At 36.0% G+C, this 20,361-nt stretch overlaps 1 protein-coding gene and 1 non-coding gene across 2 annotated transcripts in view; one reads left to right on the forward strand and one right to left on the reverse strand.

Annotated features, from left to right (window-relative positions):
- Fs (Follistatin) overlaps nt 1-20,361 on the forward strand; it is a 502,124-nt gene that overhangs the window by 113,700 nt on the left and 368,063 nt on the right. The window lies entirely within an intron of this gene.
- On the reverse strand, nt 1,907-1,978 carry TRNAF-GAA (transfer RNA phenylalanine (anticodon GAA)). Its single transcript has one exon. It is a non-coding gene; the product is annotated as a tRNA-Phe (tRNA).

A 20,361-nucleotide genomic window follows, 5' to 3' on the forward strand; every position in this document is an offset into this window, starting at 1 on the left:
ATCATCATCATCATCATCATCATCATCATAGTATGGACCAGTTGGCTCGATCCGTTCTCACTGTATAGCATTTAATCTCTTCATCGTAATCTTGATCTTCCAATACTTCTTCTTCCTCTGGCATAATTTAACATTAGTCCATGTGTGGAATTCGATTTTCTATCATGCGTTTGATGTGTTCTTCCCAGTTTCTTCTTTGATCTTTCATTTCTATTTGAAATTCTTCACTCCAACCTTCACTACTTCTTTCGTCTGAATATCACTCCTGCTAAAGATCTCAAAAATTTCATTTCTATTCATTCTATTGGGCCTTTAAGAACAATATAAATGTGACCTTCCAGCGTGGAGATCTTTCGTCTCACTTTAATGAAGTATATTTTTTAAATCATAGTTCAAAATATAAGGAATAATATAAATATCATGGGTGACATACTTTGTAATTGAATTGTTTTGACATACTTTTTTTTTCGGAGGATGGTCCGCAGGCAAGCACCGCAGCCTTAAGCTTATTGTGCAACCTCCATTTATTTGGAATGGTTGTTGAAGTCCGTTAGGATCGCTCTTCAAGCGCATTATTCGCTGCATGGTATTATCGTATCGATTCAGCCACAGCATTCAGTCCTGACTGGAGACCTGATCCTCCGCCTGCCTGTAATGATGTTCCGGCAGCTTCTTCAGATCGATGGCATCTGTTCGCAATTCTTGTGCTTGAATTTACTGAATCCTTAACCAGAAGAACATGTCGCCGTCGATTCCATGACTTACTAAAGCGCCATCTGTCCGTGGGAGCTTACAGTACCCTGGTCGCCAACAGTCTGCTGAAAAGTCCCTGCGGTTTCGCTAGATGTGTGCAGCTCCCGCAGACAGATGCCGCCTATATGCAGATCCTGGAACAACATCCGCCATGTCCTCCTGGTAACCTGTAATCTATTAAGATGATTAATGAAATGATATTAATGAAAGCGAAATGAATCCGAGGTCCAACGTCGTAAGTTACCCAGCATTCTGCTTCGACTGGTTGAAGAAAAACCTCAGAAAAACCCCCAACCAGGTAACTTGTCCCAACTAGGATTTGAACCCTGGCCCGCTCACTTCACGGCGAAGACTGCTGGACGTGACATGCTTATGTCGTACCTATATAAAGTATTGAGAAAGTGTAAAACTTCATCATCATGACACAGATTGTGTTCAAATGTTCTGTATTGTCTGTTTATCGAATCGGTGTAAATTAAATAAGAAGTTAATAAAGTAAAACTAGTTTTCACATTCCAAAATATCTCCGTCTTAATTTTGGAAGATTTTCAACTTAGCCTAAATACAACTATCAACGCTCTAGATAACCGCACTGTTGATAAACATCGTTAAATGACCTACTAAAGAGAATAAGATACACTACAAAACTACGAAGCAGTTTTCGAGAATTTAAAAAAGTATTTGATAGACTATCGCAGTATTTAAAATATTAAAACCATATGCTAAACTATTATTATTATTATTATTATTATTATTATTATTATTATATTATATTATAAACTAATTTCACTTGATTTAATCAAAGTAAGATATAATGAACGAACAATGAAGAAGTACAGTGCAACATGCCTTAAATGGTCACCCAGACGTTCTTCTGAAAAATCGTCGTTAACAAACGTACCCGAAAAATTGCCTTATTTTATCATCAAGAGTAGGCCTACTAAGAAGTCCTGAGTAAGAAAAGTTGTAACCCAAGTTTCAAATCATTGCTGGATATTATTTCAACCAACTTCGTAATTGGACCACCACTGAAAAATTAATAGTTTGTTGTGGCCTTAAATAAGATGAAATTTATTTTATTTCATTGAATATGTAGAATCAATAAACTGTACTGTATATACGATGAAAGAGTAATGGAACGGAGAAAAATTCTCTCCGGCGCCGGGATTTGAACCCGGGTTTTCAGCTCTTCGTGCTGATGCTTTATCCACTAAGCCACACCGGATACAACTCCGACGCCGGTTAGAATCGTCTCAGATTAAGCTCCAACTCTTGGGTTCCCTCTAGTGGCCGCCCTCTGCACTACGTCATAGATGTCTATGAACGCAGGACCGAAGTCCGCACATGTGCTGAGGTGCACTCGATATGAGTGACTAGTTGGCCGGGATCCGACGGAATAAGCGCCGTCTTAAATCACGAAGTGATTTACGCATATCATATATATTATTTAAAGTACCGAAGTACATATGATATTTTCATGCAGATATTCTGCGTCATCATACGATGAAAGAAATTACTCTTTCATCGTATGATGACGCAGAATATCTGCATGGAAATATCATATGTACTTTGGTACATTAAAATAATATGTACTGTATATAGTTCGAACTGGTAATGGAGATTATAGGAAAACGGCTGAATGGATTTTATTAAATGACCCTTTATTTGGAAGCTTAAGAATTCCAAGGATACGGGGAAAAGCTAACCATGTAACCAGTCGAAGCGAAATTCGAAATCACTTTCACTTGTCCCTGTAACAAAAGTACTCGAGTGTTGGAAGTTCTATATTTAACAACAATTTCATCGTCCAAATAGCGTGGACTTCAAATGATACAAATTTTGTCTGGAGCCCTGTATCAGAGACGAAGTTCTTTAACGTATTAAACAGGACCCACAATTTTCCTTCGCCCTTCACACATAAAATCCATCGGCCATCTGTGAATCTTTAATCCAGTGACTATCATAGCAACCAGTACGTCACAGAGTACAACTTGATGAATTTGATTCTGAACCGATTGACATATGGAGGTACACGAAAGAACAATCCAAATCCAAAACTTTGAAAAATAAGATTTTGATGGCATATTGTAAAAGAGGATCTTTGCTGCTTTCTGACAAGTATATTTGAAGAAATCATAGTCCACTTTAATGAGGTGTCAGAATTTAGTGTTTTAGTGAAGAACAATTAAAGTCGATTGGTTAAAGGACTTGTTAATCAATTAATTTATTGACTATATTCAGTCTGCAAAAGAAAATCGTGAAAGAAAGTCACAGTCAGTGTCATATGTCCAGAAATGTGACGAAGAAACCAGAACTGGCAGATTAATTATCTGATGCTAGCAAAAATATTCGTGCCATGAGTCATGCTGCGGAAGAGAACCGCAACTGTCAGCACTTGAAATACGAGTATTTCGAAAATATTTCGCAAGTAGAAATAAGAAGTAACTATGCCATTATACGTAGTTTAATTGTCATGTTGGACTTTGCTTATTCTTTCCTTGTTTCTCAGGACTTTATTTCATTGGAAAAGTTACACTAAGGTGTATTCTTAAAAAATTAAGCAACAAAAACTAGCCCAAAGTGAAAATATTGGATTATAATTTCAGTACCGATATCTGTGAAACATTTCTACTTTGAAACAAATTTTATAAATATTAATTTAAATAAATGACGTTTCAAACTTTAAATTGTTATTTACTCAGAACTTTAAAAATGTGACTTTGGTTGTTCTTTTGCATTTGCGATAGTCGAATGATTTATTTTTAGTGGATCTTTTAACACTTAAGCGAATAATTTCTTGAAAACTTATTTTTCCGGTTAATGGACTGCGTATTACGTGAAATAATTACAGAATATTCTTCGATTTAATGAAAGGTATTGTACTACATGTAAATTGTTAGATATCATTTCACTGGTTGAATACGAGACATCTAATTTTAGAAAAGTGAGTGCACAAACGTAGAATCAGTTCTTAAGTTGAACTATATCAAATTAGAGCAGTGATCTTTGGTTTCGTTCTGAAATATCAAAAGATATATCGACTATATCATACCAGAAGGGTGTATCAACAAATATATTTGAAAACAAATGTCTGAGAATTACAATGGGCATGGGGAAGGATCAAAGAATATATCTTGTTATGTAGACAGGATAGGAAAAACTATTCCATATTCAAATGGGTCTAATGTAAAGGTGCAGTTTTGTTTGTACGCCATCTGTCATGATGCCCTCGATATGTAATTTCATTTTTATATCATTTAAATAAGAATGAACTTCATGTAGGATTGATTCCGTGCCTGCTGCTCTTAAGCTAAAACGACAGCTACTCATTAGAGATGAGATGTGACAGCGTTTTGCCGTTACAGCTCCGAAAAAATCGCTGTGACAGATAATAGCGATTTTGTCACAGTGTGATTTTTGCGTTCGAATGAGTCTTGGCGATTGTGAAAGTTTCTCATCACGAGCCGACAGATGTTTATGTTTATCGCTCTTCTGAGAATTGATATAGGCCTACCGGTTCCATACCTCATATCAACAATAATTGACTAGAGCGGCGAGTATAGCAAAAACACTCTGAGCTGTGTTATCGCGATGTGTTGGTGCGTATATTTTCCAAAGAATGTTTACTACTGCGTAAGTGAATCATTCGTAGAAGAATATAGCGATTGGATTGTAGCTTGACTATCAAAGATTTGCCGACGTTAAACTTTTGAGTGAGATGAAAATTAATTAGATATCAGTTATGTTGTCCTTCAAGTTAATTTTCTGATTTGCAGTTATCTGGGCTCTGGAGCTGTCACGTCCATTGCTGGTAAAATTCATGTTCTGGGAATAATAAGTTAATTAAGTAGTAAAATATCGCTGCAATCGAAAAGTATTGGGAATAAATTTGAATAAGGAACAAAAAAAGTTTCCTTCCCAGACAGGATTCGAACCACGAAAGTCTTAGTTACCAGTCTATCGTGCTCTGGAGTGAACAAGGCTCTGAAATCAGCTACAAGGGTCGGTCCGGTTTTTTTGCCACTACTGTACATCAGTCACCATCGCAATGAGTCACGTTTCTATAGCAGATTGTGATTTCTCGGAGCTCTGATTTTGAAAACTGTAGTCACAGTCGAAACCAGATTCAAACCTGTCACGGCGATAAAATCACAGGTCTTCAAATCACACCCTATCACTACTACTCATTCGTCCACAGCTGTGGAGTAACGGTCAGCGCGTCTGGCCGCGAACCCAGGTGGCCCGGATTCGAATCCCGGTCGAGGTTTTTTCCTGGGTTTTCCCTCAACCCAATACGAGCAAATGCTGGATAACTTTCGGTGCTGGACCCCGGACTCATTTCACCGGCATTATCACGTTCATTTCATTCAGACGCTAAATAACCTAGATGTTGATACAGCGTCGTAAAATACCCCCCACCCCAAAAAAACTACTCATTCAAGAAGCTGAAGAGAACACTCTTTATTGAATAGCCTAGTCCAACATTTTGATCTTTTATTGTAGAGAAGTATGCAAAATCTGATGCTCATGTAAAAAGATAAGTTTCTTGATTTTCGTGAAAAAATAATTGCTACTAGAGAGTATACCCACAATATTTCATTTGTTCTGTGGGATTGCTCATGTATCTGAAGTACTACACGATCAGCAGATGTATTTAATTAGAAATAAGACATTATCTGGTATCAGACTTCAATTTTGTGGCTTGTTGCAGAGTTCAGGTAAGTTGCAACCTTTAATAAATGCTATCAGAACTCGAAGCCTTTAATCTGAGAAGTGGAAGACGCCGAACAAGACCGCGGAAGCAGGCAAGACTATGCATCAGCTCTGGGAGCGCGGTGACAGGTAGGCAGCTGTGTCGTGGGATTGTTGAGATAGCGCCAAAACCGCCTGCTCGACCCCGTTCCGCGGATTCCTGAGCATGACCCTAGCTAATTGCGAGCGGGTGACCTTGCCCCTGGCCTCGTATAAATATGCGAACCCTCTGCACATGCACACTCATACTTCAGGAATTTACGACAATACTTCATCCAAACAGCTGACTGGAAAAGAAATCGGCATTGCTTTCCGTGGAGATAGGCTCGGTTAGCTGAAGGCTGTCCATCGATTCCAGGCAATTACCAACAAAGAATACAAACACACGTGCTACTATTCTGTTCAAACTAAGTAGCCTGTGCATATGGGGTTTAATGAGAACAATACCGGTACTTTATTGAAATGATCGTCTCTCAGCATCTCATTGCATCCTCATCATAACTTAGTCGTTATCATTGCATTGTAACATAAACTTCGTATTTATCATATTATGATGGCTCAGTAATTTTTACTTCACTATATCATAAAATGATAACCTTAATAAACCCACATAGTTGCCGCATTATTAAATCGTCGCCATTATCGTCTTCTTCATGATCATCGCATTACTTACTTACTGGCTTTTAAGGAACCTGGAGGTTCATTGCCGCCCTCACATAAGCCCGCCATTGGTCCCTATCCTGAGCAAGATTAATCCATTCTCTATCATCATATCCAACATCCATTTTAATATTATCTTCCCATCTACGTCTCGGCCTCCCTAAAGGTATTTTCCCTCCGGCCTCCCAACTAACGCTCTATATGCATTTCTGGATTCGCCCATACGTGCTACATGCCCTGCCCATCTCAAACGTCTAGGTTTAATGTTCCTAATTATGTCAGGTGAAGAATACAATGCGTGCAGTTCTGTGTTGTGTAACTTTCTCCATTCTCCTGTAACTTCATCCCTCTTAGCCACAAATATTTTCCTAAGCATTTTATTCTCAAACACCCTTAACCTATGTTCCTCTCTCAAAGTGGGAGTCCAAGTTTCACAACCATAAAGAACAACCGGTAATGTAACTGTTTTATAAATTCTAACTTTCAGATTTTTTGACGGCAGACTGGATGATAAAAGCTTCTCAACCGAATAGTAACTGGCATTTCCCATATTTAATCTGTGTTTAATTTCCTCCCGAGTTTCATTTATATTTGTTACTGTTGCTCCAAGATATTTGAACTTCTCCACTTCTTCAAAAGATAAATTTCCAATTTTTATATTTCCATTTCGTACAATATTCTCGTCACGAGACATAATCATATACTTGTCTTTTCGGGATTTACTTCCAAACCTATCTCTTTACTTGCTTCCAGTAAAATTCCCGTGTTTTCTCTAATCGTTTGTGGATTTTCTCCTAACATATTCACGTCATCCTCATAGACAAGCAGCTGATGTAACCCGTTCAATTCCAAACCTTCTCTCGCATCATCTTCACATAATTATCGTGATCATAATTATATCTTCGATATCACACAATTTTTACATTGTTGCATCATTATCTTCTTCGTCATATCATTATCTGATCACTAACACATCCTATCAAATTTTGATCAGTATTTCTCGTAATCCTCACATCATCATCTTCATGATCATTGCGTGATCATATCATTACATCAGCGTTTCACTATCTGTCAGTATTATCGCTTTCACTTCAGCACGTGATCAAGTTTCCCGTTGCATCACCACATTATAATCTTCATCACCATCACAAAATCCTCTCATCACTGTATCGTCGTCATCAATATCACTATCGTCCACACTTGTGGAGTAACGGTCAGCGCGTCTGGCTGCGAAACCAGGTGGCCCGATCGGGGCAAGTTACCTGGTTGAGGTTTTTTCCGGGGTTTTCCCTCAACCCAATACGAGCAAATGCTGGGTAACTTTCGGTGCTGGACCCCGGACTCATTTCACCGGCATTATCACCATATCATTCAGGCACTAAATAACCTAGATGTTGATACAGCGTCGTAAAATAACCCAATAATATAAAAAAAAATATCACCATCGTCTTTTTCTTCGTTGTTAATTGTCGCATCATCTTTATAACAGCAGCAGCAGCAGCATTGCATTCATATAATGCTCATATTGTTACATCATTAATATCTTATTTTTTGTCACATCAAGACGAATCTGATCACTGTCACACTATATTACATTATTGTAATTATTACTTACAACATCACCAGCATCATTACGTCACGATTACCTTACCACCGCATCATATATCATTTTGTATGGCATTACCACATCATAATCTTCATCATTATCGCATTATGTTCATATCGTCATATGCTTGGTCTTCTTTATCATACCACGACCACCACCACCACCACCACCACCACCACCACCACCACCACCACTACTGTCACCACCACTATTTTTATCACCATCTTACTTTCATTATAGGTTCATCATCATCATCATCATCATCATCATCATCATCATCATCATCATCATCATCATCATCATGTGATATCATCTTTACACCTAATTTTCGTATCATAATCCTTATCACCATCTCATAATTATGTCCTTATCATGCTATTCTCATATTTTTTTCACATCGCTATCATCACTTTCACCTTGTCGTAGTCATCATATCATCACTACAATGAATTTCGACACCACCTTTCTCATTAATCATTAATCTTTCTCTACATAGCCATATTATTATTATTATTATTATTATTATTATTATTATTATTATTATTATTATCATTATTATTATTAATTATTATTATTATTAATCTTACATCCTTCTTCCTCACAATCAGAAGCGCTGATCTCCATTTCCAGTAGATACAGGTACAGACTACTACAAGATATACCAGTTTAGGTCTGCTACAAATGCGATTTTTCCCGGACAGTCTTTTTTTCCCTTACATGATCAATGTTTCGGCCTATTATAGTCATTTGTTCAGCTTTAAACGGCTTCTAGACCTAGACTTCAGAATTTTGTCAAATAAATTATTTCTACTCCATACCCGACATAGGCTGTAGCTCGAGTTATGGGAGGCAAAGAATTTGAATGCGTAGGGATGTATAAGTTTTTGATATTAATTATTATTTCAAGATCGTACTTCAACTTCGACTGGAAACATGACTGTTAAATGTGAATAGTTGTGGAGATATTTAGGCCTACGTGAAAGAAGTTAGAAATTACTACTTTTCCGGGCATTACAACTCCAACTACAGTAGACTTACAAGTCCTGATCACAGTCCGAGAATCTGCACTACGTTTGTACAACCTTTAACACGGAAAATGGTCGTTCTCCTGTAGCGTAAATTTGTCTAAGTGTCGTTCGGGTTAGCGCGCCGTGCAGACGGGGAAATAATTAACATCGAAGCCAGAGGATGAAGTCAAGTCCTAGCGGCGCCGTATCTGTATGTCACGAAACTACATATTCCCTACGAAGCCTTTATGGCTTAGCGACATAGTTCTTTCTTCTCGTTACAAAGACCGGGCTTCGAATCTCTTTAGGTAAAAAGTAAGCGTGTAAACACAAAGCATACGATTCTCGAGATATTCTGAGGTGAGACTTCGTTTCTGAAAAGTGACCAATATTCGTGTCAAAGGTTGTACATAAGGCTGGTGCAGGTACTTAAGAAGATTTGCGTCTTCCACGTTATAGGCACTGTTGGAATGGTTAAGGAGTAATAGATTTCCATGGTTTTATTCATCATTTTATTGTACTTCAAATGTTGTACCCACATCTATGTTGTTAACAAGTAAATACAAATCGGAACATGGTTATGTCCACGATCTAAAATTGGTTATTTAGGTGTGTTGTTGAACTCGACGTGAAATAAGTGGAAGAACGTAGGCCTACTCTTCAATTCATAAATATTAAACGCAATACACTTTATATGGATAAAAGTAAAGAAGTTAAAAATGAAGTATAATCGGAATGTATGTATCAAATAAACTCTTAAGCTATAATAGGAACAATAAATGATATATATGTATATGTATACGCATAAGCAGACAGTTAATAGCCTCTTCATTGCCTTACGTTAAAGTGTTTCCGAAAATAAATACAGCTAATAGTCTCTTTATTGCCTCAAGTTAGAGTGTTTCCGAAAATAAATACAGCTAATAGTCTCTTTATTGCCTCAATTTAGAGTGTTTCCGAAAATAAATACAGCTAATAGTCTCTTTATTGCCTCAAGTTAGAGTGTTTCCGAAAATAAATATAGCTAATAGTCTCTTTGTTGCCTCATGTTAGTGTGTTTCTGGAAATAAATACAGTGAACACGCTCGTAGATTCGATTACCAGTACGTACAGGAAATTGGAGATTTTTCTTTGCATTTATTGGTTCTGGGTATGAATCTCTTCTCATACATTCACCCCGTGTTGCCTTATATAGAAACTTTATGCTATACTGGTCATATGATAAGGGAGATGTACTACTTGTCAGTAATAGTTCATAATATCTGACGAGCGGGAACGGAACGGTTAACGGATCATGATGATGATGAGGAGGAGGAGGAGGGCGGCGACGACTACGACCGACGACTACGATAGCAACGAAGAAGATGAACGTGACTATGTTGTTGCCGATGTCGACGTAAACAAACATATGATGAAAGAAGTGAATTGATAAGTAAAATCTAAAGACATAAACATTAAAGAAGCGAGTAAAAATTTGTTTGCTGAAAAATAACGAGAAGGTTATACATCAAATTTCTTAATTAAAAAGAAATGAGGGAACAAAGAAATTATATTACGCTCCTTTATTCTCGTACATTATTCTTGTTCCTCTGACAAGGAAAAACATTCTCATGAAGTGGTTTATAGGCCTATTGAGAGGAATGTAATAATGGTAACGGTTAATTCGTTTCGTTATTGCTGTTTATTCTCTTCTCTCTTGCGAGTTTTTTTTTCCTTTTTGGCAAATTCATTGAGGAACTTCTTACAGTAGATACGGGGTCAGCGCGATGGTGGGCCTTCACCTAAGACAGCATAGTGTACAACATTGACAAGGTCAAAAGTCAACGTTTTACGCGAAATTCGAACCCGTCACCATGACTGCCTTGCAAAGTTAAAGTTCAGTTTAATCGTTGCGTACACCGTAGCCGGCAGGTTTAGATTTCTAGAATTCAAAATTACCTTATTTGGACCCTAAATTTAGTTAATTTACTAGATATCGAAGTAACTATACTAGTCCTAACATAATAAGATTAGATTCTTATTTTAATTATTATTACTAGTAGCATTGAAAGTTAGAATTTGCAAAACAGTTATATTACCGGTTGTTTTGTATGGTTGTGAAACTTGCATTCTCACATTGAGAGAGGAACAGAGGTTAAGGGTGCTTGAGAATAAGGTGCTTAGGAAAATAGCGGTAAGAGGGATGAAGTTACAGAAGAATGGAGAAAGTTACACGATGCAAAACTGCACGTATTGTATTCTTCAACTGACATAATTAGGAACATTAAATCCAGACGTTTGAGATGGACTGGGTATGTAGCACGTATGGGCGAATCCAGAAATGCATATAGAGTGTCAGTTGGAAGGCCGGAGGGAAAAAGATCTTTGAGGACACCGAGACGTAGATGGGAGGATAATATTAAAATGGATTTGAGGGAGGTGGAATATGACTGTAGGACTGTATTAATCTTGCCGATGGCGGGCTTGTGTGAGGGTGGCAATGAACCTCCGTGTTTTCTAAAATGCATTCAATTTTAAAACCTAATTTATTTTATTGCCTACATCCGGATTTTAATACTTTGAAAATTTTCAATGCAGTGGAAAATTTGTGAAGAACCTAATTTTATACAACGAATATATACCGAACTTAATTAGATTGATAATTATAAAGTAATTTTTAAAGAAAGGATATATACATTTATCTTACCTTTGATGACTTCACAGTCTTATGTCTTGAAGAAGTTCTTTGTATTCAGTGTTCAAAGTGTAATATACTACCGATTTTCTGAAAATTGAACTTCACCGTTGTGGCAACGTTGAATGATTTAGCCATTCTCCTTTTCGCAACTAAAGTGACGGGTTTCGCAAAATGTACACATTTCAGTAATATTGCCAGGGGAATATATAGAAATAACAGTCCTGTAATATGGTATCTCGTAAAACTACCTCTTCCTCTCTTGCTGATGGCCCTTAAATCACTCACAATATCGTTTATATTTTAAAACCTGTGCATGTCAGCCCTTCGCCTTTCCGGCCTTCCTCAACGTCTTCGTGCGTGGTCTAGAGATACTGGTACTCGAAATGTAACAATTCTCAAAAACTAAATTTCCAGTTCTCCATAATAACAAAAATAAATATATTCATTGGCGAAAAATTACGTTTTTTTTATAAATTTTCTTATAGTTTGTGGAGGTTTTTCCTGTGAATCTTTATTATAAAAATTCTGCTAAGAATTCGATATTGAACAATTGATACATAGTCTATATTATATGCAGGGATTTTTTTAAAAAATTGAGTTCCTATTATTAGCCTAGGTATCATGTGTACCCTATGTAGCAATGTATAATGTACAGGGTGTCTGAATCAAGCCGTTCATAAATTGTTTTAGGCATCACGCACAAAACGACTAGTGGTGGAGAGAGAATACTTTTCGCCGTTGAAATTCTCTAAATCGTAGCCCTAGTATTTTAGTATAAGTAACAACTGAAAACAACTAGACATACTGTAGATTCGGAGAACTGATTGATACATTAATTCATACGATGAGTCTGAATGAAGAAACAAACATTTATAATACGCGGATCACTCGTGGATAGTCCATGGCTCTTAGCTAGAGTGATGTGTTCATATGAGGGTTCGATACTCGGTCTTTCCTTTCGTACTTTTTAATTCCGAATTTCGATTCCAGGTGAAACTAAGCGCCTTATTCCGTCGGGTTCCGGCCACTTAGTGACTCGTAATGAATGCAACTCTGTACATAGTGTTGGACATTGTGCCACTGTCACATATTCTGTGACACAGTGCATGAGAGTAGGCCATAAAAGAGGAACAGAGAGGTAGAAATTAAACTGAGAAGGATTCAATCCGGCATCGGAACTAGAATCCGGTGTGGCTTAGTGGATAAAGCGTCAGCACGTAGAGCGGGTTCGAATCTCGGTGCTGGATATAATTTTTCTCTGTTCTACCCATTCTTCACCATATGGCAATGCAGAATTCCTGCACGGAAATATATGTTCTTCAGTATATCATAGTACGTCGACATTGTACAACTCATATGGGTTATTATCGATCTCATATGTCTTGGATCATATGGTTTGTCACAGTCTGAATCTTGGTCTGCCCAAGTTTTGACGTTCTCATGGTAGTTCACTAGGCGTGACATATTCAAATTACAATTAGAATAAATTAATAAATTTTGTTAAAATTCTGCACTGTCTGTTTTTTAAAGATATATTGCTTATTCCGAATGAAACAAAACAAGTAAATTACTTGGAAGTATTGACTGTAACTAACGTACTAAGGAAACTGTGTTATAGGAACTATAAAAAGAACAAATGACCCGATAAAACGTTATCAAAGAGTGAAATAAACGTTGGAAAGGCCAAAGATAATAAATAATTGACATAGCAGTTTGACAGCACGTGTTTAACATAAAATTATCATACGAAGGCTAAAATTCGTAACATTCACGTAATGATGGCAGTAACGTTACACCCACCCCTGTTTCCGCCTACGAAACCATTAAATACCTCCCACATGTCTCGACTGTTATTTGGACTGCCTAAGCAAAAATGAACGGCTTAAGTCAGACACACTGATATGCATAGAGGCCTTAGAAACTTCCAATTCCATTACTTGGAGTAGCAAAAGAAGAAGAAGAAGAATTAAGTTTAACAAAGCGAGTTATGACAAGAAGTCTTTTTAACTGTCCATATTTATACTGCGTTTAATTTCCTCCCGAGTGTCATTTATATTGTTACTGTTGCTCCAAGATATTTGAATTTTTCCACCTCTTCGAGGGATAAATTTACAATTTTTATATTTCCATCTCGTTCAATATTCTGGTCACGAGACATAATCATATACTATGTCTTTTCGGGAATTACTTCCAAATCTATCGATTTACTTGCTTCAAGTAAAATTTCCGTGTTTTCCCTAATCGTTTGTGGATTTTCTCCTAACATATTCATGTCATCCGCATAGACAAGAAGCTGATATAAAGTAAGCCAGGCAAAGAATAATGAGCGATTCTAAAAATCTGCAGCCTTCAAGATGGTCTGAAGCCTTGATCTTCGGATCGTAAACAAAGCAGCATTACTATTACATTACGGATGACCACTTAACGGGTGCTACTGGGCTTCTTTTCCTTAGAAATCAGTTTAAATAGGAGCGGAAGTACAAACCAGTGTCCTGTACTGGCACGGTAACTCTGCTGGACGTACTTCTGCAATGAGAACGGAAAGGCATTCTTAATTCGCAACCCGCAGGGTTAAAGGTATCCAGGTCATTGAATGCTGATGTAGGAAGACCAGGAAATATGACGTGGCCAGAAAGGATTGAAAAATTACCAAGATAAAATACCGGATACCTGGCTGGTTAGATCACACAACCAAAGATGCGTAGTTCGAAACTCGCCTGTGAAGCTGTTTGGTCATCATCGCGAATAGTGCGTCCAAGGAAGACAAGACTACGTGCGATCCAACTGCAACTCAGCTTTCACACAAAGAGAACGGAAGTTTGGTCCAGGATACGTTTCCTGAGCTTTGCAGGGACAACATTGACATTTCTTCTATTTTGACTTTGCCTGTAATTTTCTTTCCACTAATGTTCCACTGTTGTCCTGTCATTGTCTCAGAGTCTGTAAATAGCACATAATTTTAAAACGTGTGTTAAAACTCACTAATCTACTCCGTGCCAATTAAACGGATTTTGTAAATCACGTTAAGGGGAGGTAATAAGCTACTGAAATTAGAAATTGTTTTTAATTGATGGACAGTTTTCATTTTTGTATGTAGAAATATCATTGTTGCAACAACTTGAATTCTAAATTAATTTAAAAAATATGGTTCAAGTTAGAAAAAAACAGGATACAATGATTCACAAAAATATATATATCTCAGTCATTTTCAAATTTAAAATTTCTGACATTTTACATCTAAAAGCAGCTTCTTTAAAATGTCCGAAGCGTAATTTTTATATTTATTTTAAAAATTGTACAATAAATAATTACGTTTTAGGAATTAATTTTAGAGGTACTATTATAGGAATATGGACTCGTATTTTTCAAATGCAACAAAATAGCAAATTTATATTCCAAAAGAAAGTTTCCCAGTGGCCTAAAGAATGTGTGTACCAAATATAATGCACGTAGCGTTAATAGATCCAAAGATAAGTTATATAACGTTTTGTGGAATAAAGCAAACAACAATTGAAGTTACCTGTACTTTCGATCACAGTTTAGCGTCATTTAAAACCCTGTGCAGCAGAGCTTTAAAAATAACGTTACAGCAGGTGACAAGACCATAAATGAGCATTACATTTTATACAGTGTATTTTTCACATTATCAAAGGGATTTTGAAGGAAAAAGTTTTAACAACTAATTTACGGGAATTTGAAATCAATGCTTAGTGTTGTTTAAAAATCCTGTGCACCAGAGCTTTAAAATGGTGTCACAGCAGCTGACAAGGGCATAAATGCGCATGAAAGTTTATGTAATGTATTTTTCACATATCAAAGAATATTTTAAAATATTTTCTTTTAGTTTACTGGGTTTTCACTATATTTAACTTTCTTCTTCCCTTAAACCCGAACGATAGTTCATCTTACATCGCGACCAGTTGTATTATTTCAGCGATTTTAATAGAATGAAGATAAATTCCTAAACTGTCTGTATGTGTCTGCAATACATAACATACCACTAAAATTCAGTGTAGCTAACGCGATTGCCTATGCTCGAATGAAAATACATCCTGTCTTACCAACGTCACCTATATTCTAGTTGTAGCTTGTAAGTTCTGATATTTAGTCATGGCTTTCAATTATATTAATTTGGCTTATCATGCACACCGTCTTTGAGTGGACTTGAATTCTCAGTTACTAATTACTCTCTCTCATTGTCCATGAAGTCACCACTATCCTCATCAGCAGCAGAATCGTCAAAATAAATTACATCGTATTTATTTGTTTCATGTTCAGTCGAAATTTAATCATCCTAACGTCAGTTAGGGCATCACGATATCCTTTGTCCTTTTAGTCTGTATTCGTGAACTGTTTTTCGATAATCGAGTCTTACACAAATCCATATCTCCTTACAACTAACATTCTTCTGAGTGAGAGCAGTTCCATTTTTTTACTTAAAACTGTAAGAACTAGTTGATGAAGAGACGCGACAAATGAAAAATTTAATCTGCTGATATGAAATTCCTACATTCAGTATCGTGATACTTTTTTCGGGATGTTAATCTTGACTGAAAAATGAATTGAACATTTTGACATCGGTACAAAAAGAAAAAACAGCTTTAGACGGGACTGATACCAGGAGATACTACGAATGGAAGCACGAAGACCATCAGCATCCCTAATAAACTGCAAACTGAAGGAAAGCTAAAAGATGGAAGTCCAAAAACAAGATGGAGAGATAATTTTTTAAAAATCGAATGGGCAGTCGCTACTACTTTTGAAGGTGGGAGTGGTAGTGGTGGTGGTCGTAGTTTTGGTGGGGGCAGTGACGATGAGAGTCTTGAATTCGTAACAAGTGATCTTTCCAATTAATGTTGCTATATTTATAAATAAGTAGTGTTATTTATTATGTGGGAAGATTTCTTGAAAGCAGACATAGCTATTGAAAATGAAGTCTGAATTAATTGAACAATTTAATTTACCTTTGACGCCATTTAATAATTCCAGAGATCCTCAAACATTGAAGTGAAGATACATCGTTACGGAAATATTACAGATAAATTGAGAATTTTACGACAATTTCGAAAGAAACAAATCTATGTAAAAGACGATGGAAACATTGACTCTTCTATCAGGATCAGAGACTCTTAACTGCTATTGAGCAGACAATTACAGGACGAGATTCAATAAAGATGAAATTTTTGGGGATAATTGCAGGAATTGTTTTGACTAGGGATATAATAAAGAAGTGAATGAGAAACTAATCATAAAAGTATAACTGAATTCATAAGAGCATATTGGGAAATTACTACGAGTCTGAACTTAGGTCCTAATCAAATATCAGTTTATTACATACCACTGTGGTTTTAATTGGCTTAAAAAAAGAATTAGTTAAAAATGGCAGACAAATATTTATCTATGCAGGGATTATTTGTGTGATCATGAGTCTTAGTGGACAGTAATATTACAAAGAAATAACAGTGTAATAAACTGAGAAACTGAGCACATATTTCATTTTTGCTCTCGTTCTTAATAGGCAAAATATACGTTAATTTTTCGAAGTGACTTACAGATATTAAATATGAATAAAGTCCGTTCAATAGCTCACGAGAATTCTCTATAAGCAGACAGGCGGATGGCACTTTAAAAATGACATTTTCGTCGTGAAGGATTGTTATAGCCTGTATTTGCATGAAAATCCCGTAGGACCATCAGGATAAAAGATTTGGAACAGAATTAACCAAATTTATACACACCCATACCTTCTACACAACTGATGAATTGCTTAAGCTTGTAAGTTGAATTAACCTACTTGCTATACATTGTACAATTTTGTACAGGGCGAGCCATAAGTCACCGTACCCATAGATATTTCGTACTTACTTAATCCTTTGTGACATTTTACATCTGCTGTGGTGTTATGTCTGCAAAGGTAGCTGTCACAGCATATTTCAGTTCTTCGTTAATTTGATACCGTCTAGCAGCCACTTTTTCTTTTATGTACCCGCACAGGTTATTATCTAGTGTTGTCAAGTCGGGACTTCGTAGAGACCATGATAATGGTCTCCAATAGATCCAGCAACTGCAGCACATGTGTCGAGTCTGACCACTTCGAGGAATGTCTTTGACGATGCCAGTAATGAACGCTCGCTTTTCCCAAGCTAACAATGTTGCTTTTATTGGGGGTGGCCTTGCAAAACTCCTTCCAAACTGTGTCATAATTTGTTGCATTGTCTGCCCCGTGTGCTGCTTTTCGTGGACCGAAACACTCGCAACCAACCGCTCTTCAAGCGAATAATTACTCGTATCTGCCATCTTGCTCACAATTCCACTATCGTTATTCAACTGTTATTGTCACTGCTAGCAAATGTTTTAGTCATTGTTATCAACTGTATTTCAGTGTTGGCACACCAGGTTTAGTAATTAGTAGTTCTACAGTACATGACATTGCATATATATCTAAGGGTGCGGTGACTTATGATCCACCCTGTGTAGCTCAACTAAAATACGCTTGTAAATTGAATTAATCTGTTTACTATGTAGCTCAACTGATGAATAATTGTTTACGCTTGTAAATTCCATAATCTGCATGATTATGTATTAGCTATGTTTGTATAGCTCAACTGATTGAATTGATTATGCTTTCAAATTAAATTAATTTGATTGCTATGTATTGTACTTTTGAAGCTCAACTGATGATTAATTGTTTAGGTTTGTAAATTGAATTATCTGCTTGCTATGTACAGTAGTGGCAAAAAAAAACGGACCGAACCTTGTAGCTGATTTCAGAGCCTTGTTCACTCCAGAGCACGATAGATTGGTAACTAAGGGTGCTATTCATAGACATTTCGCTAGCCCGGGCTACGAGCGTGCTAAACAGGATTCATATCATATCATATCGCTAACACTGGTTTATGAATACCAAAAACGTTAGTTCGCTGATCATCCACCGAAAGCCCGCGCTAAGAATGTCTATGAATACGGCCTTAAGACTTTCGCGGTTCGAATCCTGCCTGGGAAGGAAACTTTCTTTTTTTTTTGTTCCTTATTCAAATTTATTCCCAATACTTTTCGATTGCTGGTAAAATTCATGTTCTGAATAATAAGTTAATTAAGTAGTAAAATATCGCTGCAATGGAAAAGTATCTATACTAATAATAAATCTGTAGCCGAAATTTTTCTGGTAATTTTCGATTTTCTAAAAATAATTGGTCCTAACATATATAATTAACCACCCTGAAACTGAAAATCGCTTTTTTGAAATTTTTGTTTGTATGTCTGTCTGTCTGTTTGTTACCTTTTCACGCGATAATGGATGAACGGATTCCGATGAAAATTGGAATATAAATCATGTTCGTTGTAACTTAGATTTTAGGCTATATGCCATTCAAAATACATTATTTAAAAGGGGGGTTATAAGGGGGCCTGAATTAAATAAATCGAAATATCTCGCTTATTATTGATTTTTGTGAAAAATGTTACATAACAAAAGTTTCCTTAAAAATAATTTTCGATAAGTTTTATTCCTTGAAAAATTTTGATAGGACTGATATTTAATGAGATAAATGAGTTTTAAAATTAAAATAACTGCCATCTAAGGCCGTATAATGAAATAAAAAACAAATGACTTCGTCTATAAGGGGCCTTGGACAGCAACAATCGAAAGCTATGAAAGATAGCCTACAGAGAATGTTTCTGTGTTTGTATGAAGTAATATCGGAAGCTAAATTAACCGATTTGTATAATTAATTATTATTTCACCATTGGAAAGTGTAGTTTCTCTAGATGGACATAATCCTATAATGTTATAACAGTAACTTCTGATATAATATAAAATAATGTAATATAATGTAATGTAATTTAATATAATATATAATATAATATAATATAATATAATATAATATAATATAATATAATATAATATAATATAATATAATATAATATAATATAATATAATATAATATAATATAATATATGTAATGTAATATTATATAATATAATTTAAGTTATTTGAAGGGTTCAGAACCATAGTGTGCCAAGCGCCATTTACTGAATATACGTAGAAAACAAGGGTTAAAATTAAGTTATTACCATAATTCAATGGAAACCTATACAAGTAAAGTAAAGTATACATATTAAATCTAAATGATGTCAATGTTCATTAAACTATGGTTGCATGTAATAAAAATTAGAAACATGTTAAAGGAATTGTCATTGCACCAATGAGTGGTCTCTGGACCAAAATGATCGCATTTTAATTATTTGGATGCAATTTAAATTAAGTAACATATTAAACGAGTTATCCTTCTATCAAACACGAATGTTCCCTGGATCAAATGTCCTATTTTAATTATGTAATTACTTTATATTTATTTCTAACGGGTGCAGCGGAGCGCACGGGTACGGCTAGTTGGGAATAAATTTGAATAAGGAACAAAAAAAAAAAAAAGTTTCCTTTCCAGACAGGATTCGAACCACGAAAATCTTAGTTACCAGTCTATCGTGGTCTGGAGTGAACAAGGCTCTGAAATCAGCTACAAGGGTCGGTCCGGTTTTTTTTTTCTTTTTTTTTTTTTTCCACTACTGTACTATAGGCCTACATTTTTGTGGTACCTCCAGCGTAGTTCAGTCAGTACACTTTCTTGTCTGTTGATAGGAGCTGCGCTCGGATTTGGTTATATTGGTTGGATTTTTCCGAGGTTTTCCCAAATGTATGGAAAATATTAGGTAATCTATGGCAAATCTTCGGCCTCACTTTATGTCGCCAAAATATTGTATAACTCTTGATTTGTTCCACATCTTAAAACTTCAATGCTAGTGTAAGATCTATGGCATACAATAACTGAAATTAAATGACAGTATCTCAGCACTTTATTTTTTAATATACAGAAAAAGAGAAAGCAAAGATTAATTTGATTAGTTTT

This window comes from Periplaneta americana, chromosome 9, assembly GCF_040183065.1.
Source record: "Periplaneta americana isolate PAMFEO1 chromosome 9, P.americana_PAMFEO1_priV1, whole genome shotgun sequence".
NCBI classification, from domain to species: Eukaryota; Metazoa; Arthropoda; class Insecta; order Blattodea; family Blattidae; genus Periplaneta; species Periplaneta americana.